Source organism: Manis pentadactyla, chromosome 3 (assembly GCF_030020395.1).
Source record: "Manis pentadactyla isolate mManPen7 chromosome 3, mManPen7.hap1, whole genome shotgun sequence".
Classification (NCBI taxonomy): Eukaryota; Metazoa; Chordata; class Mammalia; order Pholidota; family Manidae; genus Manis; species Manis pentadactyla.
In genome coordinates this window covers 61,248,266-61,275,830 of record NC_080021.1, presented here as the reverse complement: position 1 = coordinate 61,275,830, position 27,565 = coordinate 61,248,266, and the positions used below count along the sequence as shown (strand labels likewise).

The window sequence follows — 27,565 nt, the reverse complement described above, 5'->3', positions numbered from 1 at the left end:
CACTACGTTTTAGATCAGAGCCTGCAAGCCAATGGCAACAGTGCTTTTTTTCAGCCAGCTTATTTTACAGCTGCTTAAAGAAGGTGTCAGCACCGCACACTATCCATATGTGTTTGTGGTCAAGTGAAGAGCATCGTTGTGCTACAAAACCACATCAGCAGCATGTTAGGTACTATTTCATTTATTTAAAACCCAATTTTGGAAAAGGAAAATTAGCTTAGATTGAGCTCTTTAACTGTATAGTTTCTGAGTAGATGAAATTAATTTGGGGGGAATTCAAGTCAAACTACATTCCATAGGAAGTTCCCAAATTCTGTGGCTGATCATTTGAAAGAGAAATATAGGGCTTACATTAGGTCCTACATCAGGAAGAAAATAAAAAAGTTAACATCTACTTCTGGGGTTGCTGTGGGAACACATTTCTTTTTATTTTATTGAGGAGTAAATAGCCATATAAAACATTCATTAATAGCCAGGAACCAAATCAAACTTTCCCTCAGGCAGCCATAACTAATGCACTCATCTTTATTAAAGAAAGTTTTAATTGAGTGATATTTCAAAAATCAGAAGAAACTTAAATACATTTCTCTCTTTACTGTATCCTAATATGATATACTCAAATTCATCATGACGGTCCATTAGACCAATACATTACAACTATTAAGACTCAAAATAAATCTTACACACGTTCAGAAGTCTTCCTTTTTATTGTCTTCCTGAACCACTTTGTAAGGTTTTTTTCTTTTGCTTTGGAATGTATCAGAATCTTAGAGAAACTGAAACAAAAAGACTATACCTATAAATGTATGCACACATGAACAACATAAAAATAATATATAGCACATATATTCGTGGGAGAAATGTAAAGTAAGCTATGTTTCTGGTGAAATTACTCTTCTTAACCACATAAACATTTTTATGCTCTTTTTGTTTTGAACTACTATAAAACTTTACAGAAAAGTTGCAAGAATGGTATCTGGCTCTCATTACGTTCAGAGTATTTATTTGCTCGTGCGCGTCACCCGCCCAGCACACCAGCAGCCGCGGGACGTCCTCAGCCGCGCCCCCTGGGCGCAGGGGCTGCCGGAGCCTTGACCCAGACCGAGGGGAAGCCAGAGGGGCCACGTTAACTTTTTCAATATCATTTGAATTTTACTGAGAATGCTAGAAGCTTCCAGATGAATCTCGGTTAAAGACAAGATTGTGCAATCTCCATTTCACACGTTGCCTCTTTTCTCGTAAAGTTCTAAGGCACAGTCCACATCAGAATTTCAGAGAGACTACCAGCTCTCCATTTTTTCTTCAAAAGAAGCAGCACGCGGTGTGTGAAGTTTTATTTTCAAGACAAATTCTATTTCTAGTCTTCTCTCACAATTGGTGACTGAAGCAAACACTAGAGAGGAAAAAAAAAGTGAAAAAGAAATGGGAAAATCAATTTTATCTCCTGCGATTAGGAAATAAACTCTATGGCATATTCTGCTTTATTGGATTGGATCTGAATCATCAACCGAAAGACATTTTATCCATTTGGCTTATTCATAGAATGTGGTTTGTTACATTAAATAGTAAACTGGAAGATATTGGATGAGTCATTTAACCACTCACCAAGGTTCATTTGGTAAACGACCACCTCTGCTGCTCTGTATGTTATGATAGGGACTTAGAGAAGAAAAATGCACTTCATACCTATTATCAGTATTAGTCACAACACCCTTTTCTGTTGTGCTAGGAAAAGATATTTTGTAGAAAAATAAGAGAAGCCAATGACCTGGGAGGTAAATGATCCGCCTCATGTCGCAGAGAGGTTGAGAAACAGAGGGAAATCAAGGTCTCCTGGATCCTGTCTGGACCGCAAAGCCGCAGGACACAGTGCTCTCGTGAACGCGTGTGTTTGGTAAGAGGCTCCCCATTCCACTTGGCACACAGGAACATGTTAGTCACATGTCCTTCTGGGTGAAAAGGGACCTGTAGCCACAGGTTTGTTTCTTCCCCTATCATACGATAAGGGATTATTTGAATTAAATAGGACACCTTAGCTTCCAGAGAAACCTGCCAAGAATAAGGGGAAAGGACTACCCAGCTTAACATCTTTTCATTAATAGGGAGGAATGGAGCAGAGTGTTCCACTACTCAGAAACTGTATCCTAAATGTAGGAAGTGAAGTTTGTCCCCAAATAGTCATATGATAAACACATGTGCTTGTAAAACAGCCCACTCCAAACCACGTACTGAAGGGAAAAGAGGGTTGAAGATGTATTTTTATTTGATAAGCCATATACAAATCTTAGTATATGTTCACAACCTCATTAAATATATGGCGGCCCCTTTAGAACAAACCAAACATGGGCACAAACTTCCTGAGTTTGTTTTGGGAAACAGAACTGCTGGACAAGTTAGGCTTCGGGCCACAGACCAACCACAAGAGCCACAAGCACTGCTGGTGGGGTGAATTTGGAAACCCAAAGTACAGAGCCTAGAATATTCCCTGGGGGGCTGAAGGCAGATCACTGAATAAGTTACTCAGGAATTACCATATTTGTCCATATATGATACACTTCCAAAGTGGAAGCTATAAAATTGACACTGCTTCTTGTTCTATGCCCTATTCTCACCTGTGGCTGAAGATCAATAGAATAAAATTCTGCTGGCTGGGTGGAACACAGAGATTTCAGGTCTGCAGACATACACACACACACCTGGCATTTTTTAATGTTCCTGAGCAGATTTTATCCAAGTATCTGAAGACCTCTGTGGGTATATGGATATATTCTTGGGATTCACGTAGTTTCTTAATTTTTTGAATGCTAAGTTTTGTTTGCTCTGATAACCTTTAAAAATTTAATACAGCATATTCTGGATCATCTGAAGGATCCCAAACTGCCATTTGATTTGCGCTTACAAACAAATTGATGCCACATGGTATTTCTAAAGGGAAAAAAGAAATGACTTTAATATATAAACCATGCATTCACCCTCAAATGAAGGCCAAATGCTGTCATGATTTACTGTATAAAAGAAGTTTTCACAGCAGTTCCCAAAGGGCAAATTGGGGTGAACTGAATCATCACATAACAAATGGTAATGCAGGCCTAGCAGTCCCTGCCATAGGGAAGGCTGTAAAGGCAGCTCTTTGTGCCAGGACCTCTGTTTTCCACTTCCACGACATACTTGGAACATGCATCAAGGGTAGTGGGAATTCAAATATGGTCACCAGCAGCAAGCATCTTGTAGGACATGTTCTGCAGAATGGTTTAGCAGGGTACATTTTCATGTAATAGGGGCATAAAAGAACCTCACCTGTAAGTTTACTGCAGAGTTATGGAATAGAAAATTTGGTCAAAACAGCTAGGCTAAAATATCCTTGACAAAACTTTTTCATGCATGCAAATGAGGTCTATTTAAAAATTCTATGTGTAGCAAATATCGATTAAAAGATTGAGAACTTTCTGGGAGCCTATATTCCATGCTACTTACTGTATGCTACTCAATAAAGTTAGAGCACCAGTGTTAAGACAGGCTGTAAACATCACTGAAACATGGTCCTTACCCTTAGGGTGGGTATTAACCTTTTAAAGAAAGAAACAGGCTCCTAAATAAATAATTTCAATATAATTTGGGTGCTATGGGAGAAAGAGAAAAGCACTTTTCCAGCCTGATACAAAAGAAGGACCAAATAATTATGAACCAGGGCAGGCTCATGTGGATGTGTATCAGAATAAGAAACAGAAGTGGAGTCACAGAATTCGAGTGATGAAAAGAAGTATAACAGACCCAAAATCCACAGGAGAGACACTGTCCTAATGAGAAAGGAGCAGTCCTTTTGCTAAATGCCAACACCACTGTGCAGGTACAACATTTCAGATCACAGCCTATTCTTGGTACACTTGACTTAATTCGGAGTCTGAGCCAGTCTCCTCAATTCATCCCGTTGTTCCTAAAGAGTCACAAAGTACAAGTACACCAGTAACAGTAACAGTTTTTTAAGTGGTGGCAAATAATCCTAGCAGCTTAGGGTATTTTTAGTTAATTCAAAAGGCATTGCAAAAATCTTTAACATGATTTTCATTCTTTGTAAAATTCAAAAATAATATTTGTAGGGGAAAATTATTTTTAATCCAAGATATGCCACATTCTATACTTAAGAGGGGAGAAAGAGTGTTGCCTTATAAAGTTAGCTCAAGAATCAGAGCAATTCAGATTGACACTGTGCTAAACCTATGAAAGTTACGTGACTTGGTTAGATATTGTAAGCCCAGACTTCCAGACATATCTCCAAAAAGCCACATTTCAGGTTTTCATTCTCATTCAAGAGTAACTTATAAATAATGGAAGCTAAAAGGTCTTCTGCCTCTGCCACTTTGAGGCCAATGCCACAGATCAGCATGGGAAGCCAGGATCCAGGGAATCCAGAGAGCATCTCATCCTTCCGAGCTCACAGCTTTCAGCGTTAAGCTTACAGATCAGGGGGACAAGTTGCAGCACAAAACTGAAAAGGTTGTAAGCTTCAAAGCAAATTCTAAGTAATGGGATCTTGAGCTGGAAGTACTCTAGAAATCTGATGAAGTTCAATAGCTAAATGTCTGAAAATTAGGTTTAATAAATTAGAAATAGAATCTATTTTGTAATAGTAACTGTTCTCCCTACCCACCCCCATCCCAAACTCATGGGGTTCTATTATAGTTAAGCACAGAGAATTCTGTAATAAAAATCCAGAGAAGAAGATAAATGTGTAACATGAAAAAAAATCAGTCCTGATTGCAGTTTATGTTGGTGTTGAGTAGAATTCTGCCTTCCAGAAGGTTACTCAAACCAAATTCTGGACCCTTGGAGAGTGTTGTGTTTTATTTATTGTTCTGCAATATTGCTTGCCTTTTCCCAGTGTTCTCTGTGCTTAGGAAATATTCTGTACGTGCCCCTTTTTTGCAGCACAGCTACTAGTTTCAGTGAAAAATGGATGGTGGAATATTTATTCATTTATATAGTTTTCCTTTTGTTTTGCATTCCTTAAAAATAAAACCTTATAACTTCATTCCCCCAGGTCACAATAGAAATCAGGCAGATATTATTTAAAGGGAAAAAAATGAGAGTAATATTTTAGTTTGAAAGTCAAAAGCAGAGGGAACTTGGGCAATATAAATGAGTTTATAGGCAATATTATCTATAGTGTTGTATCTTCATATACCACTGAAATAATGGTTAATTCACTTTTTCACTTGAAATAAATATGTAACTTACCAAAACTAAATTGTTTAAAACAAAATTAAAAATTATTCATTAGAACTTTTACTCATCTCACCTCTTTCTTGAAATCTCATTCCATAAGCATGTTTTAATAATGATCTATTAATAAGCATTCACTTAAAACATGACTGATTAAAAAGTAGACCTGATTTTAAGTAAGTGCTCTGAAAATGTTTCATTTAATGAATTCATTGAGGTTTAAGTTCTCATTTGTATAGCTAGAGGGTAAATTACAGATACTTATGCTTGTTTTATCATGATAATGAAAGCAGTACTCATATTTGCAACACTAATTAAAATTCTGTTCTGACCCATATAAATTCAGCTTCTCCACCAAATAGATTATTTTCAAATCTTTATATAAAATTTACTATATATGTGTATGATAATGAAAGTATCTATCTTTAATGTAACATAATTAAGGTTAAGAGAAAATAACAATTAAGTTCAGACTGTGTAATACTGCAGGGTACATATTTAGAGCCCTACAGAGGGAATTAGTCACACAGCTCCTATTAACTTTAATGGAACCTGTATGGGCAAATTGTATGCTGAAATTCTTAAGAAGTTAAATGTCAGCAGAGTTTACTAGTTTCATTTTTCCTCTTTGGAAATTTAGTTTTGACTACTTTTACTTTCCAATGGTCTAGAGGGACAACATGTCAATAAAAATGATTAACATGAATGTTTTCCAAGTTTTATAAGCCCACATTTTCTATACATTTGCCCAGAAGTCAGAAATCTGCAAACCATGTTTAATAGCAGTTGAGACTCAATTAGCAAGTAAATTCAACTAAAAGACTTAGTTTTTAAATATAATAGTGTTCTTTAAATATGAATATTGTAGCATTCTTTATCCCCTAGTATTCATTTTTCAAATTCCTATTTTCAATTACAGTAACAAAATCAAATACTCTAAAAATATTTTAAATATAAGAAATGTTGAAATTAATTATCTTTGTATTATTATACTTAGTTGTTTATATCTGAAATGAAATGTATTTGGAATTCTATATATTGGTCTTATTAAAATATACATACCACACTTAGACATTGTTAAGAAAGAAACATATGGACAATTAAACATAAGAACATCCTCACAAGGGGCAAAATGAAACTAAATGTTCTTCACCACCATCTTTCCTTAACTGTGAATTCCAATTGTGGAATTATGAATTCACTTGCCTGACTAGCAGTGAAGTTATGATCAGTTAACAAATCAAAAGCAGATAGTATAATATTGAATTTACATTCACCATGTAGAATATAAAAAGAGACAAATGAAGATTCTTCTAATATCAACTCATCTAAGATGTTCATACCACTACTAAATTTGGAAACAACTAAGTCTCTCTCAATTCACTCTTTCCTCAACCAAATAATCTGTCTGTATTTAGAATTTTCTAGAAATTCACCATTTAAAAATATTTACATTAAAAAAATTTTAGAAAGAACCCTAAGTGTAAGCTACAAGAATCACTAATTTTACTTAAACAATCCAAAATGTACTCATCAGACAAAAAGAAAAATGGTTTAATTATAAAAAGAATAAAAAGCATACATTAATGACAGCTCTGATAATTAACATCTTAAGTAATTTCATCATGGGCAAATGTTCCAGAGAAGAAAAAAAAAATGATTCATCTAATACAATGTATTACATAAATGAAGTTTCCTATAAAAACTTTAGTTATTGTATGAATATTTAAATCATGCACAGCAGCAATGAATATTAGTGCTGCAAGAAACATTAGCCATCCAGTCTACTCTATCATTTTAAAGGTGAAGAGATTGAGCCTCCAAGAGATTAAGTGATTATCTTAAAGCTTCCCAGCTACTTAGCTGCAAGGAAAGTTAGAACCTAAATCTCTTGACTACTCATTCATTCACTAAGCAATTTTTTATTGGGCACCTACAATGGCCTTACAGTTTTAGGAAATGGGTTAAAGTGGTGAACAAAACATGCATGATCATTGCCATCTTGGATCCAACATTCTAAATGGGGAGATAAAGGAAAGGAAATAAGAAAAGAAAAAAAAAACCAATTTCAGATTATGGTGCATACTCAAAAGGATTTGTTGTGATTTTTATTAACTGAGAATGCAAATATTTGTTAGCGGTATTTGTCTTCTCAACACCTTTTAATATCTCCTTTTCTCTCCTTTAAGTTAGAAGAAAAAAAGTTTTACCAGTAGATCTACCTTCCCTCCATCTCATTGGTCAAGTTTCCTCAAAAGACATCCACATATTCATGAAACACATAGTGCTTGCCATGATTCATTACATTCTTATCACGTGTTTGTCAGCTGTCAAAGATGTCTACTTTCACTGGATTTTTTCAGTATCTGATTTTTGCAGTTCTGGGTCTTTCGAGTTTGTCCCGCTATCTCAGGAGAAGTTCAAAGACTAAAAACCTAAGGCCATGCAGTAAAAACAAATTTCAGAAAAGACATATAGGGAAGGATTCTACTCCAGAGCAAATGGTTGTCTCTCCATGGTTACTTTTCATTCCATGTGTTTTTCCCATGAAAAGAACAAAAAATAGTTTGAGGGATGAGGTGGAGTGTGAATCTGGCTGCCTGTAATCCTGTGAAATTATACTGACTGTCTTGTCTTCAATGTCAGACAGTGAACTGTTTTCTCCACCTAGCAAAAGGAATGTTCAGTGCTTTTGTTTTCATTTTTTATTAATGCGTAATTTATGTATGGCCCATTTATGAATGACCATGAGGCTTTTTGTACCTGGAAATATGCTCACAAACAGAACAGAATATACAGAATCAAAATGAACATTTCATAAGGCAGATATTAAAAAAAAAAATTGTCCTAGTTAACTCTTTGACAATGTTGAATAAAATTCAACAGAAATTATTCAATAGTTAATATAACCATATTTAACAAATTAAACCAGTATTTCAACTACATCCTGGTTACTTATAAATATCAAAGGAAATAAAACATTTTTTTAATGACATATTCTACCTATAAGAGAAAATATTTTAATAAATCACAATTTCTGTGAATTCCTTGAAGGCAGAGAAACTTGATAATTTACCTTGTGTGTATTTTTCCTAACATAATGACACATACATTGTAATGATAATAAAATAGCTAATATTTATGAAATAACATTTATGAGACAACAATCTTATTTTAAGTACTGTTATCATTTTATGTTATCAATGAATGAGAATATTATTTTGCCCAAAGTCATTCAGCTGAAGAAAAGAAGAAATCGGATTTGAGCCCAAGCATGACTCTAGAACTCACCTTCTTTGCCATTAACTCTACCATTTTCCAGGACTTGTTTAGAGTAGACATTCAAAAATGCATCTAAACTAAACTGAAATCCTAATAGATTTAGCCTTTTTGGTATAAGCCATTAAAAAACACTTAAACATCTCAATAAATATTTGGGGTAAAAAGTGAAACATTTAGTTCATTAAATAATTCAATGTATTCCAAATATTCTATGTCTTGTAGAATTGTAAAGCTGAAGAAGATTTTAGCAATTATTCTAGTCCAATACCCTTTATTTTCAGATGTGGACCCTATCCTTCCTGAATCCAGAGAGATGATTCAGGTTACTGAATGTTATACAACTTGCTAATAGAAAAGCCAAATTTTGTAATTTCCAGATAAAAATATCTCAATTATTCTCTAGTGGGTCTTTTTATTTGTCTATGTATTTATTTAAAAGTGAATTGTTCATACCTAATTTATTTGTTTTATGTAGTATGACAGAGTCAAAGTGTCCCCTACCATGGGGTCAATGACCTTGTGTGGTACCCTTTCCCTAAGTGTGGGTGAAACTATGACTTACTTTTAACCAATAGAATATGCCAAAGACAACAGGATGTACATAATTACATATATATGATTTCTGCGATTATATAATTACATTATGTGATTATGTGATTGCATTACATAAAATCATAGCTCCAATTTTGCAGAAGTCTCTTCAATGAAGCAAGCATCATGTTGGAAGGCCCATGTCATAAAGAACTAGGAGAAGCCACTAGGAACTGCAGAGAGCTTCCAGCCAACAGCCTGGTTGGACCATCGGCTGACAAAAGCAAGAAAATGAGGCCTTCAGTCCTACAACCACAAGGAAACGAATTATGGCAGTAACCTCAGTGAATCTGTAAATGGATCCTCTCCAGTTGAGTATTAGGATAAGAACTCAACCCTGAGCCATGCCTTCACTGCAGCCTTTTGGAGGACTCAAGATAATCTGCACTCAGACTCCTGATCCACAGAAATTGTTAGATAACAAATTGTTGTTTTAAGCCACTACTTTTAGGGTAATTTCTTATACACTGGTAGAAAACTAATATATGTAGTCACCCTTATTACTCCAAGAATCTGACACTGAATTTAATTATTGTAAAACTAAGAAAAGTTGAGCTAGGCAAAGATTTGTTGCTTTTTATGAAATAAGAGGACCTCAATAAATATTTGTTGAATGAAGGAATAATGATATTTCTTTAATACAACTTCAATAAGGAACAAGTGATACCTTAGTATTATAATATTTTTAACAATTTTATTGCCTGACAATGACACTTATTCTTTTATTTGTGTGTGCATAGAGAATGGAGCTGTAGTCAAAAATGGCGTTGGTTTGAATTTCAAGATTCAAATGGAAGAAATGACTTAGCTTCTATAAATTTTCTAATGTGGCTCTTCTGCACAGGGTCTCATGATGCTAGGACAGCTCTTTCTGTTACTTCAGGGGCAATGCTATAAATAAATCATCAGTGTAGCTTTTAACAATCAATTCCATGTTTAATTTCATTAAAATAATGGATTTTGACTATATTCTCCATCTAAAAATCTCTAAATTACACATTTCCTTTATCCCTATATTATTCAGGCATTTTGTAATACCTAGTAAAAGCCTTCAAAAACCAACAAGCTGTAAAAAAACAGATATATAGATTTGAATGTTCAATGAAAATGCTGATTTGTTTTATAAAATGCGACTATCCATAAAATTAAGATACAATGGAGCTAGTTCTATAGTTATTATTTGTCACTGACTGTAAGATTACTAGGATTATAGGCAAATAAAGTTAAATACAGTAGCCATTAAAACAATCTTGAATTTAAAAAGTAGGACCTTCATTTTTCACCCATAAAAGAAATTTGCCAAATTATTTAGTTTCCAGACAAGTAACATTTCTGGTGTCATGGCTAACAAAAAGATCTCATCCATATTTTTTTAAATGTTTAAATCATCTCATTTGCTTCATTTTACATATAAAGATATTGAAGCACAGAGAGAGACCAACACAAAGACAAGAAAGTGGTCAGGAACAGAACAGTCCTGGAAATTTCTTCCTAACTAATGAACAAAGACTTTTTACTTCTTATGCATTTATCAAAATGAAAGACTCACAAGGGTAAAACATATTAGCTTTGTGTCCCTGTCTTATCTTAAAGTACAAGGACCTAGATGTGAAAAAGCTTAGTTTCTACATGTAAATGGACGCATCCTGATGTGTCACAGATACAAAGTACAGGTTAATAAACGAAAATTTGAAGTAATAATTTCCCCAAAGAAAATAATTTTAAGAAATCATGGCTGTGGAGGAGTAGAAGTGTACAGTGTCAGTAAACCAAATCAAATAATTTTCAAAAAAGATAGGGTATTAATTCATTAATAAGTAGTGAGATTTATTGTGTTTCCTGAATCTGAATAATTACTTTCTATATTTTTGAAAGAAGTTAGATAGTTACCACTTATTGTTCTAGCTGCATATAATGAAAGTCAGAATATGAAAAATAGTGAAGTTTTAAAAAAATTAGAAATACAACAAGAAAAGCTCAGTTATAGATTATTGATAACATCTGAGTTCAGAATTTATTTCTGGAGACTATGATTTCTGTATCAACTTAGCAATTTATGATCTCTCTAAATGTTAAGCATCCTATATTATATGGAAAAGTAGGACAACAATAAGAACTTAAAATAACTTTGGAAGTCCAAAAAAACTCAACATTGTCACACTTTAATATTTAGTCACATTTAAAATTGAAAGTCTGTATATTTTAGTTTTATTGTTTATCCATTCCAGAGTACAATATTGTATTTTCCTTATTTTCTTTAGAGGCAAAAGAGTAAAAGTGGATAGAAAAAGGAATATGATTTTTTTCTTAATGTAACTTGTGGGATACAACAGCAATTGGAAACACTAAAAATAACATTTTACTCTTACAAACAGTACTCTTCAAGGGCACCTCCTGAAACAACCTGTTTCAGAGGTAACATTGGGGCATAAGTTAAAATAGGAAAGTTTAATTGGACAACTTACTGGCTTTTACCAACTTTTATTGGTTGAAATGTGTGAACTTTGGAGCTCTTTCTAGAACAGCATGGTTTTTATATTCAGTATGCCTGCATGCTTATATGTGTATAGATAATTGCTATGCCTTGTACTGAGGATATGAACTGTGTAAAATTACTGTAGGAAGTTGTAAATGATGTATGAAATGAGAAATCTTTGCCCACTGGCAGTACACAGATAGAACAGAGATAGTGACGTGCAATCTCTTCTCTTGTCATTTGTCATAGCATTCATCTTATAAAAGGCAGAACGTATCAATAAGTCCGAGTGTCAAACATGCATACTAAACAATATATTTTATTTCTCCTTTTTTAGGTCTCACCTCTTTCTTTAAAATCAGCTTACAAAAAACTTAGCGCCCAAGGTATACATAAAGAGCTTTTATGTTAATGATTTCAATTACCTATCCCAAAACTTTATATAGCACTACAAAATTACCCGTAAGTACCTTTAGACTTACACTCAGTATTGCTGAGTTTCCACACTTCTCATCCAAAGTACATCTTTTTGTGAGGACATATATAGAGGCTTTATCTACAATGTCTAAATACATTAAAAAACGTGAGGGTAGCCCTGATGTTTTCATCTTGCAGGACAATGTTGGGAAGCCTTTAGATTTGACGCTGTCATTAACTGGCAGGAGTATATGGAAACAACCCCTTTCTTCTAAATTAGTTTTATTATAAAATTCTTGTGTCTGACTTTTCAATCCCATTAACCAGTGCCTAAATCAAGTGCTCAAAAAATTGTGATAACTAGACTTATATGTATTCAAGCCCTTCATCACAAAATATTCTAGTACAAAATATTCTAGAAAACAAATCAGAGAACAGAAATGAAAACAAAATAGGAAAAAAAAAAGCCTTTGTCAGTTGGCATATACTTTTAGATTACAGAATTTAAGTTAAGGAATTCACATAAACAGAACAAATGAACAAAAATAAAACCAACATGATCAAATAAGTTCAAAAAAGCACATGAAAGCAAAAGCCAGACTCTTTTTTGGTCTTCAAAAAATTGACGACTTACTGATGCAGGGCTCAAAATATAAGAGGCGATGTTTTCAGTGACATTTGAGCTTTATTTTCCATGTACACAGGAGGAAATTTAACTATTCATAACAATTGCATTTTCTCAAATACAAATGTGCTCCTTCATAAGCCAATGATGGTTTTTATAAAAAGAAACTAAGAATCTGCCCTGGCATTAGACATTTTTCACAAAATGCTATTGATAATTCTTTCTGAAAATTGTAAAACTTACCAATTGAGTTCATCTCTTCTTGGAATCACAACTGATTTTTCTCTTGCTTGATGAAGTTAGAAGTGAAATATCTGATTTTATTTCCCATCAGCAGACCACACAGATGAAAGCATTTAGTTTTGCATATGAGTCACACAAAACCAATGGTGTTTTGTCACTATGAGTAAAGTAAAAAAAACAGAAGACAAAACCATATCTGCATTTGGTTGATATTCTGAGTAGAGTATAAATATTGTTTTATTACAACGAACTCATAAACAGCAGAAATTAATTAAAAATCTTCACACTCTGAAAAGACCTTTCAAATGTCAACCTCATATTTAGATTATACTTAAAACCTATTACTTTCACTACCACCTTCAAAGTTAATATGCAAAGACATAGTTTTGCTTTATTTCATATTCTCTCTCCTTCTTCCATAGCTCTTCTCCGGTTGTGGGTGGTGGTCCTTCTGTCACTCAAGTGCTACCTCGACCCCCTCAGCTCCTTCTGCACCACTCAGGTCTTGTTCCTCTCATTAGCTCATAGCAAATTTCTCAGTTCCTCTCTTCCCCTTTCTCAGTATCAGTATGTACTGAAACTGTGGAACCAGCACATTAACAACTGGCTGTTCTATAATTCCTCTCTCATGGTATTTTCATTTTTCACTGTTTATGTGATCAAAAATACAAAACCTGGGAAAATTCTGAGAGTACCAGCTGGGTGAACAACTAAGGGAACATTTGCTCACGTCTATACATCAGATCATTATCCCTGATGTCCACACAAAGATGCTGTCAAATAGTCAGAAACCACATATTTTGTTTCCCACGACAAATGAAACATCCCTTTTCCCCCCACCCTCAACCGCCACCACAACACGGGGTTTAATTTACATCAGGAAAATAGGAAAAAGTCTGGGAGGCAAGGAAAACAGGGTCCACTTCTGATACTGATCAGATCCTCTGAGTTAAAACAGTAAAATCACTCTAGTGTGATCATACTTGCTCTTAGCTAAGAGTAATTATTTTAAAAACGATTGTCAGGGTCACATCCTCAGATTATACATTTTTATTTCTCTTCACATATATATAAGCATGTCAAAGTCTGAAAAGATCCACCATCTCTATTAGGAAATACTCACATGAACTTTAATTGACACAATTCAATCAAAATGTTTAAACCCCCACAGTGAGGATAAGACTTAAGTAAAAAAAAGAATGCACAATTTTCCTTTAACCAAAAATTCTTTCAAGAGTAACTGTGAAAATTTTGCAGATGACCTTTAGTTAAATAGAGGTCCAGAAATGTTTGCCAGTTACTTTCGTTGGTTAAAAGTATATTTCTGTTCTCCCACCACCTAACCCCCAATTCTCTTCTGGTAATTGTACTTTCAGCTAATCATTTTCCCTTGTACCTCTCTGGAAATATTTACTCAGCTGATATCTAAGTTTGACAGTAGAGTTAGTTTGCATCTGAAGAGCTACATTTGTTAAAGGTTAAGAAAAACAAATAAAGTAGATGACATATGACCATAAATAGAGCTTACCCCACATTTACTTTTACACAGCATACCTTTTTGTTGAGGAATTGTACTTTTGTTACATTTAGTTATGTGATTTCTGAAATTAGGAAATCAGAATATTTACTTTTTTTTTAGGATGCCCTGATTCATGAAAATTCACATGTTTTTGGTAAACATTATTCCTTTTGGCAGAATATAATCAGAGATTCCATGACAGGCTGTACTGTGATTCACACTTTTGCTTAATCTTCATTCTAAAAGGTAACTCAGTTGTATTCATAGGCCATTTAATTTAACCAATTTTGTTATAAGCATGAAGCCAATCATTTCTATCTACTGAAAATACTGTTAACTTGGCTTAAAAAAAATGGTCACATCTGCCATAAAAATATTATGAACATTTTCCCATGTTTGATAAATAATTATCATGAAACTATATACAGTGAATTATGAAATAATGAAATATGAAGTAGGTATTTTGGCTATTGGAAAAAAGTGTTCTTTTTCTGCCCACTAATGGCAGGTAACCTTAATCTTTTGAGATAAGAGTATGCAACACTCAGTAAGTGATCAATAAATATTATTATTCTGAATCATGTAGAAAGGCTTTCCTGTTCATACCCCCCGACCCTGCCACACCATTTCTAATTATGAAAGTCCTGTCCTTTCTTACAAGTCAACTCAAATGTCACAACCTTTAGGAAACTCCCCTCAGATCAAAGTGATAAGTAATCTTCGATAGAACTTTCCTTAAATATTTCATTGGTTTACTCCCATTTCTGCCTTTGTATTTTCATAATATATAAAATGTATTTTCATCCTCCGCTCATTCTCAGCTGAACTCTAAGCACCGTGATGACAGTCTTCTATGTGTCCATTTTTGTATAGCCCACAGTAGTGAGCACAGGCCCTGCTTGCTACCAGGGTATGTATATATTTGTCAAACTGGCCAGTCAGACTTCATTACTTATTTGATCAAATAAACAAGCAGAAAACAAGCAAATTAAATGGAGTTTAATCTCCTTTTCATAACTAGATACAAAACAGTTTACTTAGCAAAATCTTCATTTTGCTGATTAAGAAAAAATCTTCATTGTGGAACCATCCTAGAAAGTTGATTTACCTCAATGTACATTCAGCAACAAAATGGACACCTATGTCAGCTCAGTGCTGTGAAAAGTGCAAAACTAAATACAGCTCCCAAATTCGAACTTGGAATTTTCTCTACTTTTGAAAACTATATAGAGAACATAGAATATGCTTTTTAGCTAAGAGCACCATAAACAATGTTGTCTTTTGAGTTATTTTAAGCTTCAAAGTTGAATCATCCTTTACTAATGTTTGATACAGTGCAGAGTGTAGTCGAGTATGATGCATTCATTTCAAGGTCCACACTATTTATTTTGATTATTATTACAATAAAATATTTGCTTTTACCCAAAGTCCAGATTTTTAACTTTTTTTCTTTTCAAATTTTTTTCTCAATGCTTTTTAATTTATCTACTATTTTCAATCCTCAACAAATTAGTGTATTTTCTCTTATTTTCCCTATTTACCTTCTCCCTTTATTTTTCTCTTTCTCTCAATTTTACCATCAAATTCTTAGCCTATGGCATAAAGTCTTATCTTTGGAATGATTTGGGGATTCAGATTTATCCATTTGTTTATTCAACAAATATTTCTTGAACATTCTGTTAAATAGTCGTTTTGCCCCTCCGGATCTGATTTCCACCCTTCTCTATTTTCTCATTGCCTTCAGAAGGCTGGCCTTCATGCTCTGGATCAATTGGGCTCTAATCCCTCTGCCTTCTGATCGGATTTGTGTAGTGATACTGGCACGAAGTGAGTCTGCAGTCTGCTCACTATGCCTAAGCCAGATATCCTGTAAGGCAGCCCTCTCCTGTAAGTAGACCTCTTTCTCTGCATTCCAGTAAACCCTGGTTCCCCTTATTCCTTCTGGCCAAAGTAATAGCTCCCTCTTTGTTTTCTCTTAACTCCATCCACACTTTGTATTCTTCAATAAATCTCATTAATTGTCTCATTGAATACACCATCTATTTTCTAATAGACCAAATCTCCTACTCTGTGCCTGAATTCAAAGTCTTTTCCATATGTTGCTTTGTTGACTCTTATGAATAAATTAATAATATAATCTTTATTTTATACAGAAACAAAGACTCATATAGTTTAATAAACTTTCTCAGACTCTCAGCTAATACACAGAATAGCCAAAAACCAAATCATGCTGTCCTACTCAAACTTTAGTACTCTTTTTTCTATTGTTCAGTTTTCGCTTACTCCTTCCTAAATGGCTTTCCCTTGGTAACATCCATCAGTGATTATTTATTGGGAGTCTACAGCACATTGTGATGTATTGAAATTATATCCAGCTTAATTAATAGATATACAGGAACAATCAATGTGCATCTGACTAGTATTCATGTTGGTCAAGAATCTCTAATTATGAGCACTAACTAGTAGAGGATCACACTTTGCAATGTCAGTATCAGCCCTGAAATTAAGGACTGTCTCCTTGTGGGTCTTTGAAAGCATTAAAACTGGAATTCATTTTGCTTACCCTTAATAACATATTAAATAGATGGATGAACAAAAGGATAGACAGATGAAACAAAACAGCAGACTATCAACGGATGTTGGGAGGATAAGAGACATCTGACCTATGTCCAAGATGCTGACCATTGAGAAAAGAGCAGTTCATCCAGAGCTCACTGAGCCAGTTGGCATTACCAGCAGGTGGAATCTAATGAGGGAATGTAGGTTCTGGAGTTCAGCGGCGCTGTAGAAAGGAATATGGGAAACAAGAGTACTAGTAAAAAAAAAATTAGTGGGAATAATATGTACTCTTCAGATTTGTTTGAGGGAGTAAATAAAATGACATATGTAAATATGCAACCCAGTGCTTGGCACAAGGTATATGTGTGGCATAGCAAATGATATGGAGAAAGCTATGAATAAGCATACCTCTGAGAAGATGGACTCATGTTGTGGGTTGGATCGAAGAAATAAGGCAATGGATACCAGAGATTTTAACTGGAATAAAAAGAAAATTGGGAATCAAGGCATGAACTGATATATTGGCTCAAATATAATCACTTACAGGACAAATTTCTGGGCCCCGTACAAAACTGCAACAAAGGATGCCTACTAACAACCTTTCCACAGGCCTCTGTCCATAAACAGTATGAATCCCACTGACTAGTCAAAGTTCCAAATTTATGATACAGATTAGACCTACTTTTCCCACTAGCCTGTGCCCCAGAATTAACAGTTCTTTTCTAACTAACAGCCTTACTTTGCAATCTCAAGTGTTAGGAAATCTGATAAGTCATAATTGATTATGAAAATAAGAAGGACTTTTAGGTTCAACGTCATCTCCTCAAGATGTTTGTTAACCTAAGTAATATTTGATGGGTTAAATTTTTAATGTTTTGGGGAACTACTCCCATGAGTTGTGAATGTTCATTCATAACCATTAGCAACACAGAGGAGGTAAGTTTTGGTGTCTTTGTGTAGGGCTGTTGCTTCCTAGAGCTCTATGAGGGAGAAAGGGGAAATACAGGAGTTTGGGGAATTGTTTCCATCAGTCCTCTGCAAGAATTATCAGTCTCTCTTGGTAGAAAGAGTCAGAAAATTCAGTTTAGTTCAAATAAATTATTGTTATTCATGATTTTTAAGTTATTCAATGTTTCCAAATTAATTTGTTACATTTAATATAACGCTCAATTTTAACCCTCAATTGATTTTTTTGTCTTGGAGCATGACAGAAGTTGGTGGTAGTATTAACTTAGAAAAGTAAAGAAGCAAGCCTATTTAAAAATGTATGAAAAGGGGAGTGATGTGTATGCACAAATATATGAACTTACAATTCATTAAGATTAAAGGAATACTAATTAAAATAGTGTATATTTTAGAGAGATGTAGAAACTAAAAGGACAAAATACTAAATTCAAGACTAACACTATACACACATATTCTATATATGTTTATATGTATCTGAATATATATGTTTACAAATGTGCATAAATATATAACTAAAGGAAGTATCATTAAAAAAATGTAAGTAAATGGTGTTGGGACCTCTCATTAGCATCTGAAGAAATGAAGGCCAATATAAAAAGCAAAACTCTATAAATGTAAAATTAAAATGTTCAGTTAAGAACTACAGGAAACTAGCTAAACAATTGCAAGACTGCCAAAAATAATTTAATATTTATAGAACTTTGGGAACTAAAAACTTAAAATTTAAAATTATAAAAAATTTGGTCATTTAAACACTGAAGAGTAAGCATATAAAAGAAAAAAGAAGGCAGCCAAAGGCGAATACATGCAGCAAATGTTAAAGTGATATGAAGAATTCTTACAAAGGAAAGAAAATAACTAAGAAATACAGACAAAGGACATTATGCATAATTCAGACCAAAGGTAATGAATGCATTTAGAAATTAGAAATCAAATAGAGCAAAATAATAATTGTATCTTCTAATTAAAGAAATGCAAATCAAAATAGAAATGAAATATTTTTACTTACTAAATCAAGCAAATATTTTTTCTTTTATTTTGAGTCAAAGTTAGTATCACAGATATTCTTAGTACTTTTTACATTGATAAAAATTCTCAAGAGAGAAAACTAGCACTATTTTTCAAAATTATATTCATTATTTGGATCCAAAATCAAATTTATTGAAAATTTAGGCATATAGAATTTCTCTGATACTAAAGTAAGACATGATCTTTAGATACAAACTTTAAAGAGCAAAGAATAAAAAGAAAAACTTTAGTAGCCACCCGCAGCACCACATACGGAATTAATCACAGATAAAATTTTAGTAAATTTCCTTGATAGTTTTGCACATATACAAATTTTATGTTGAGTTCTTAATATATAAGCATGCACAAATAATAAAGCTTTTTCTGTATTTTTTCATTTTTAAATCATTAGAAAGTGTTGGCAAGAATCATTTTAATGTTTCATAATCCCCTATTGTATATTCATGCCATGATGTATTTCATCATTTCTTTATTATTGGACATTGAGGCAATTTTCACATTTCCACTGTAAATAATAAAGCTATATGTAGTAACAAAAGTTTGGAAACAATCTAAAAGTTTAATAGTATGAAGGTTTAAAATGGAATACATCTAGCTATAAAAATTAATAAAAGTTCTATAGTGCAATGGAAATACACTTATGATGCAATGTCTACCCATAATTGCTATTCAGAATTCAGTTCTAAGAAACTTTGGTACGTCATATTGTTCCAGTTTTTAAATGTTTATCTCACTCCCTTTTAATAAGTAAGAATTCAGGCTTTTCTGTGCTCTGTACTTCAGTTCTAGACTGCCTCTTTTTCAGGCCCCCTGTGGTACCCAAGATATGTTAGTTATATTACTGACTGAGTAAATCTGCTACTGAAAACTAAATAAGATTAACAAAGTTTTGGTCATGTTTTGTTTTTCTTCTAGTTAGTTGTTTTTCTTTCTTTTGTTAGCATGTAGATATTCTTTAATCTTGGGCTTTTGAGGGAGGAAAAAATGATTTTCAAAGGATTTTGAAAATATACCACCTTAATTTTATCATGAAGTTACAATTAAAGAGCAACAGTTCACTGTGAGGAAGTCAACACTATGGATGTAGTTGACTCCATTTGCCTTGGCATATGAAACGTCAGAGTTCAGCTCAAGAACCAGCACTGCCATCAGATGACACCTGGGAAAACAGATGGCAGTCAGACATGCTTTTAGCATTAACACCAAATCAGAATAGAAAATAATGCCTAACATCTTTCTTGAAAACAAAGAGAATTTACTAAAGCAGCTTATAGACTATGAAAATCAGGTTTCATTTCAATAATAAGAGTCTGATAATTTTTTTATGTCTGTAGTGGTTAAAAAGTCCCAAGTAATGATATAAAAGATGAAGTTAGATGAGAAGTGTAAATTTATTTTTCATCTAATTTGAAATAAGGTACACTATTTCATAGTGCTCATTCTCTCTCCTTTTGTGTTTTATCCAAGTGTCCAGCAGGATGGCTGTGCTATGCCCTGTACAGCTACACTTTTGCTGCCCAAATCATCCTAAACATCCAGATTTACTTGGTCTGTGCATAGTCTAGCAAAACATCTATACTCTGCTTGTAACTGTCAACAGAAAGGGTGCCCCATGGTCACACATGAGGGCACAAGTCACCCAAATCAAAGGATAAGGAAGAGATGGGATATTTGTTATTCCTGTCAGTGTTAAAGAGAAAGATTTTTGCCTTCCCTTTTCTACAATTATGTATGGCACTGCCCAGCAGACTTTGAAAGAAAGCAGAAAACTTAAAAATGAAAGAACATGGAAAATGTACCATAAATATTACTTCTTTTGTTGAAAAGATTTTACAAATTATAAACAATTTCACTGTTTACATGACTGTGATATATAAGCCTTGCATGTCCGCTTATGCATGCACATAATTGTTCCTTCAGGGAAATAGTATCTTCACTTAAGGGTAAGGAAGAAAAACACTATTTCTCTTCCTTAAAAACAAGGCAATGAGCGCTGGAATAAAAGAAGACTTCTGTGTTGTTTTGTTTCCTCAATTCATGAATGCATGCATATACACACACACATACATATACAATAGTGACAGATCTAGAGCTTTAAAAGGTTTAGGGAAAGCCTGGCATTCTCAGTAGCCCACATCATAAATTAAATGCCTTGCTTTACACTCTCAAGTTATTTTTTATGGAGTTAATATTTCCCCTACTGCTCTTATATCATAATTTTGGTCACTAAATATCCCATTGGACTATGAATTTCTTAAATATAGAGACAGTATCTCATTCACCATTGTAGCTACCACACAGTTCAAAAATGTGAATCCCATGCCAACTATGAAAAGAAAATTCTACTTAACTTAAAATGTTGCTTATAGATTATTTTTAGCATATATAAAACCAACTTATTAAAGATTAATGCTTACGAACTCAAGTTTATGTAATCCTATTCTATGAATTACATCTCTGATTTTAAATATTTTTCTCTGATTTGAGTCTATTTTGATTCTTCAAAGAATTCTCAAAAAGTAGTTTTTGATTTAAAATACCACTATTAGTGTAACATGCCCAAAATGGAACTTTTCAAATAGCAAACCAATATGTACTTAGAGCTATCAAAATACCCTGTATGTGAATAATGGTTGGTAATGTTCACTGAGTACATACGTTGTACCAGGATCTGTGCCATTTCACAGAATATTTAAAACCCCCCCCAGCCTGTTATGATAATACCCACTTTATAGAAAAGAAAAACTAGGCCTGAAATGGTTAATAACTGCTCTAGCACAACAACATATTAATTGGAGCTAAAATTCTAAACCTCTTTTAACTGATTCTAATACTTCCACTCTTTCGTACTTGGCTGTATTGTTTGCTTAATAATAATTGTGTACCTCTGACATTCTCTGTTTCCACCCCTATATGTGCCAGCAAATTGAATTTGCCTATATCCCCATCTTCATAGCAGCCTAGAGGAAAAAAATAAATTAAATAAATAGCTTTTTTTTCACTTTTTTTCATTGAAGTATAACTGGTATATAATATTATGTTGGTTTCAGGTGTACAACACAGTGATCCACTAATTACATACATTAGGAAAAGTTCAACACAATAAGCAGTTACTGTCACTACACAAATAACTAACATCATACATACTACAATATTTTTTACCATATTCCCTATATTGTGTTTTTCATCCCCATGATTTACTTATTCAAACAAAGTAATTTTTAACTTAATAAATCTGAATGATCAATGTTGGGATCAAAAACCTATGGACTCTTTAAATCAGATTTTAATTGAGGCAAATATATTTATTTGGATAACACTTATTGAGCACCTACAATCTGTGAAGCATTCTCTACATATAAGTAAATTCATAATGTTTTAAATGAAACAGAGTATTTATATTATTCCAACAGAATAATACATAATAGGATTTGGCTTGCTGGGTGTGGCCAATTTTCACATAAATCTGCAACTCTCACAAGTAAATAAAACAAGCAATTTTTTAATAAAAGTGAATGCAACAGAAATTTTTTTTAAAAAGGCAATCATTGATGATAATATAGAAATGTAGACACTAAGTCTTCTCGAGGGAGGGAAAAACAATAAATTCTCCCACAGAATCATGGGTTTATACTTGATCTTATACAATGGTATGGAAATGTAACAACCACAACTAAGGACAGTTTTGGAAAGAGCACACCATCAATAATTGCTATTAATGCTACAGAAACATGTAATTCAAAACAGGTACTTCCACATGGAATACTTAGATTTTATTCTAAATTTGTGCATCTTTTACAAACCTATCAGTAAATTCATGCCACTGAGCATTGTGGGGGTCTGGACATTATACCACCAAAAAAGAATGTCGGCAATAAATGTACCACGTTCAACATTCTGACATCTGGACCCTGGGCATTAAATCTAACCCCCATATATTTACCCTTTTTCAGAACAAAATAGCCAAGCCAACAGACTTTGGCCAAGGGTACTTTCTCCTTAAAGATATCCTCCCTGATACAGACTATATTTTTATTCCTTTGCATTAAAAGAACATTTTTTTAAATTAAGCAACTACTAGCAAAGCAGCAACATGACGGTGTTCATAGAAGGCCAAATCCTGTGTCTAGAATTCATCTGCTCTTTAAACAGGCAAGTTACTGTCTGTGCTTCGGTTCCCTTCATCTGTAAAGTGCAGATAATGGTACCTTCCTCAAGGAGCTGAGTGGATGGGTATGAAAATGTAAGTAGAGCCCTTATCACCGTGCCTGACACATAGCCAGCCCTTAGGTAACATTACTTTCATTTCTAACAGTCAGCAATTATGAAAATGGGGGCTACAAGCCTCACTGTCTTTGTTTTGCATAAGATTAATCAATCTGTTCGACCCCTCCGCCATCCACAGTTTCCTAGTAAATGAACATTTACAGTCTCCTAGTAAATGAACTGCTTTATATCATGCTGAATATTCCAACTGAACCCTTCCTCGGTAATCCTCCAAGGAAGGGAGGTGACAGTGCATGGAACGGTGTCTTGACGCACTTTGAGGACATTATGCTAAGTGAAACAAGGCAGTCACAAAAGAGACAAACATTGCATAATTCTATTCCCTTGAGGTGTCTGAATGGTCATGCTCATAGGAACAGAAAGCCATGTGGTTGCCTAGGGCTGGGGGGCGGGGAACTGAGGAATTGCTGTTCAATGGGTATAAAGTTTCAGTTATGTAAGATGAGAAATTCCTGGAGATCTGCTTTACAACATTGTGCCCAGAGTTAACAGTACTGTATGGCACGCATAAAAATTTGTGAGGGTAGATCTCATGGTATGTGTTTTTACCACAATAGGGAAATAAAGGGTATCCTGAGTTGTGATAAAGCAGTTAGGCCAATAGTAGAAATATATGCTTTCTATACATTCCATTTGTTTTTATTAAATCCCTAAGAGACCCAAAAGATACTTTCAGAGTACACCAGAGTTCAAAGGTCTTGGACACATTGGGCCAGATTCTCCCAATCTGTGAGCTGCTGTATGTTAGAGAAGTTTTATGCCCTGAAGCAGTTAGGGCACACAACAATTCATAAGTGTGACTTCCGGGAACCCCCACTTTATACAATACCAGCAGTAAGCATCCAAACTTCTGGGCTGTAAAATACAAGGATAATAGAACCAACAGAATGAGGATATTAAAGGAGCTGTGATTCCAGCAATTTCAAAACTATGTTATCTAATTAACACTCCTGTCTTTTCCCAAATATCTATTTCTCACATTGAATAGGAGCATATAAATTGGCTTTGTGGGATTTGAGGAAAAAATCTGTGGCCCTCCTAAATTAGAATGGTGACACTGGGCTGTTATAAAAATAAAATAGGGGCAAAAAGGAATAACAGTCACAAGAACTGGAAATGCATAGCAGAATGATTTTAAGTTTTTGTCATGCGTTCTGTCATTATTGATCATACACATAAGACTTCCTCTAGGAAAAATGTCTATAAGCATATCTGCTCACAGTTTCAGTCCTGAATTCAGTAACATCACTGGCCTTATAAAATAAGGGAGAAATCGCCACATCCTTCAAATGAAGACCATGTTGATTAAACACTTAAAATGGGAAAGAGTCAGGAAGTGACAGGTTTTAAGTTGACCATTTCAGGCACTTAAGAGTACCTTTAAGAGTCTTTAAGGTTATTTCTTTTTCCTTGAATGAGAACATAAATGTAAAAAAACCAAAGCCGGTAGTCTTTAAGAGACTTTGAACTACTTCCTTGATATGCAGATTTACTGTGAAATTTTTCAAAATCTCCGTATTTCTGGACCTTTTAAATATTATTAAATTACTTATTAACATGACATGACTTTTTTACTGAATATTAATTTTAAGGTATTTAGAAAATAGTAATACATAAATTAAAATATTTTAACTTAAAGATCTTAAAGAGAATCTTTGAAAATATAAAATCAGCATTCTTGATATGCTTTCAAATAGATATGTACATATCAGTACCTATCAAATACTTAATAAAAGATGACTCCTCAAGGCAATTTGCAAACTATGGTTTCATCTAGATATATGTCAGTGTAAATCAGGAACCTTCAGTTCACCGTTTTTCCAAACAAGTATGCCATAATCTTTGCTAGCTCTGTTTCTGTGAGGCCATCATAAATCTACCACACTGCACTGTCTCCTCAAAACACAGTCACAGATTCACAGACTTGAAAGTATAGTGAACTATACCTACAGTAAGTCTGTATCAGAGTAAGTAATCTCCTTCACCTGTGGGCATATTTCATTTTAACAAAATCTTAATAGATGCACCCATCATGCTTAAAAGCTACCCCATATTGTCACACTTTATTGAAAGCCACCTTTACATTAGGCTAGAAACATGAAATGGGAATGGACACTCCTTTTAATGTGTACACATACATGGTTTGCATATAATCTCTACTCAGTTAGCCAAGGTGGATTTTGGTGAATTGAATGCAAACATAGATTCAAATGGCATAAAAGGTTTTTCTCAATTTGCCACTGCTGATATTTAATTTGCTTTGATCTAAACCTGCTAACATTGCCCAAGTGGAAGGAACAACTAAGATTCATTAGTTTTGGTTTATTTCTAATACTAAAAGTGTCTGCTAAAAAGAAAAGTAACAAAATGTATAAAATCATTTAATTAGTCTTCAAGCTTAAAATGGTATATTAAAATCAGATAAAAAATTTTAAACCTTTCCCTTTTCTGGAATTATAGTCTATAGTTTGTATTTATTGAATGCATTCATAGGCTCCCTCAGGATGCAAAATGTATGGAAATATATGTGCATTACTAAAGAAAGAACTGTATTTATTCTTTCCCCACATCATGCTCTTCTTTGCAGTAGAGGTTTTTAATTCAATACAGAGCTAGAATGAGATGGAGCCAATTTCCTGGTCTATATGTGTGACAAATGCTGAAAGTGGCACAAGATTAACAAATTAGTTGAAGTATAGATCTTAAAAGATTTTTTTCTGTGTCTCTAAATCAAAATTCATACTTTATTTGAAATTCAGATGAAAAGATGGGATGTATAACAACATACTAACAGTTTTTTGAAAGCAAATATTTTTATTTGTAAGAAAGCTTAAAAAGATTGTATATTTGGAGTATGAAATTATTTTAATTGTAATCTAGTGCTTTGGCTTAATAACTTCACTGTGTGGTTTCTAGAGATGAGAAATTCTTTTCAAAGTAAATAGTTATTCCCAAAATAAAAGCATAAAATGAAAATAAGGGGTAAAATTTATTTATTTCTGCATTTTATGGGTAAGAATAATGTTTAAAATGTTAGGTCCTAGATAAATATGCTTACTTTTTAAATAACATTTCTTAGTTTGGTTTTAAGTAAAAACTATCAGGCTTGGCAGTTCTACCTAACCTCAGATTATGTGCTTGATATAATCCAGATATCTGACACCAAACAATAAAAACATCTGTGAAAATAGAAGCATGTAACAGTTGTCAAATTGTTTAATTTGGGAGAAAATGGCTATGTTTGATTATCACATGTGCATGAACTGATTTCTCTTTGTTGAGAAATACTACTTTGCAATTTTTTTTTAAGAAATCAAACTTATGATATGAGAGAGCTTTGTAAAAGGTATTCTGAAATAATGTGTCTTGGATTTGGCTCACTCGCTCAGGTTTCGAGCCTTGTCATAGTTCACCTGTTTTGCTTGGGCTTAAATTATATAAGAAACACAGCATTTTAAAGTGAGCACAGTCTTACTTGTGGTACCCAAACATGATAACATGCTTAAAATTCAAGAAGAGTTCTATGCAGGTTGTACGTCTCAGTCACCCAATCTGCTTTCACATATCTGTTCATGTTGACAGACTATGTCATAATACATCAATAGAAAGATCAGCACAGAAGAACAAAATTTCATCACCTGACAGCAAGAGGAAAACTGATTTTCAGTATTAAATTAGTAAAAATATACCATTACCTCACTTCCAATAAGTCTACTACCTTTAGCAAATAAGGTGTCTGCTATAACCACAAGTACATGAAGAGGCAATCAGGTTTGTATCTTAGTTATCACCATTTGACTGGCGGCATGTTCTCATTCTATCTTTCATATGTTACTTTATTTTTTGTGTCTTGGAAGCAACTCAGAGAATTAAAAAAACATTTCTTAATGAAACCTATAGCATTACATTTATAAAAATATATATCTGCCAAATGTTTTGAGGGCAGTCTTTCCTATACTAATCGCCAGCAGAAACATGCTGACCATTGAAATGGAAATGAGTATTTAAGCTTCTGATAAAAGTTAGGTACCTTTTTCCTATAATATCTTGCTCTGTTTGGATTTTAGAAGAAATTTAACAATACCTGTAATAAATAATGTCTTTTGCAGCCTAAGGCATCATCTGCCACTTAGGCTTTAATTTTGCCTCTGTTTGAACGTCCTACAACATATGCACTTCTCTTTTGTCTATTATCCTAGAGTTGTGCTATTCCCAAATATTGACATCATCCACTTTTATCAGCATTAACTGCTCTGAAGCTTCCCAGGCTCATGCTCAGCTCTATTTCTTCCTATTGATTATCTTCCTCACTCCAGCAGGTAGCTAGCCAGCGAGGCTGTCCTGAGAAATA

At 33.7% G+C, this 27,565-nt stretch overlaps 1 long non-coding RNA gene across 1 annotated transcript in view; it reads right to left on the bottom strand.

The window, feature by feature from the left end:
• Nucleotides 1–285: 285 nt before the first annotated feature.
• Nucleotides 286–27,565, bottom strand: part of LOC118913473 (uncharacterized) — a 38,254-nt gene continuing 10,974 nt past the window's right edge. Inside the window, exons 2-6 of the long non-coding RNA XR_008996272.1 lie at nt 19,944–20,086; nt 17,341–17,409; nt 12,855–13,011; nt 2,697–2,925; nt 286–1,393 (exon numbers count right to left, since the gene is read on the bottom strand). This is a non-coding gene — a long non-coding RNA (uncharacterized LOC118913473). The remainder of the gene's footprint in view (nt 1,394–2,696; nt 2,926–12,854; nt 13,012–17,340; nt 17,410–19,943; nt 20,087–27,565) is intronic.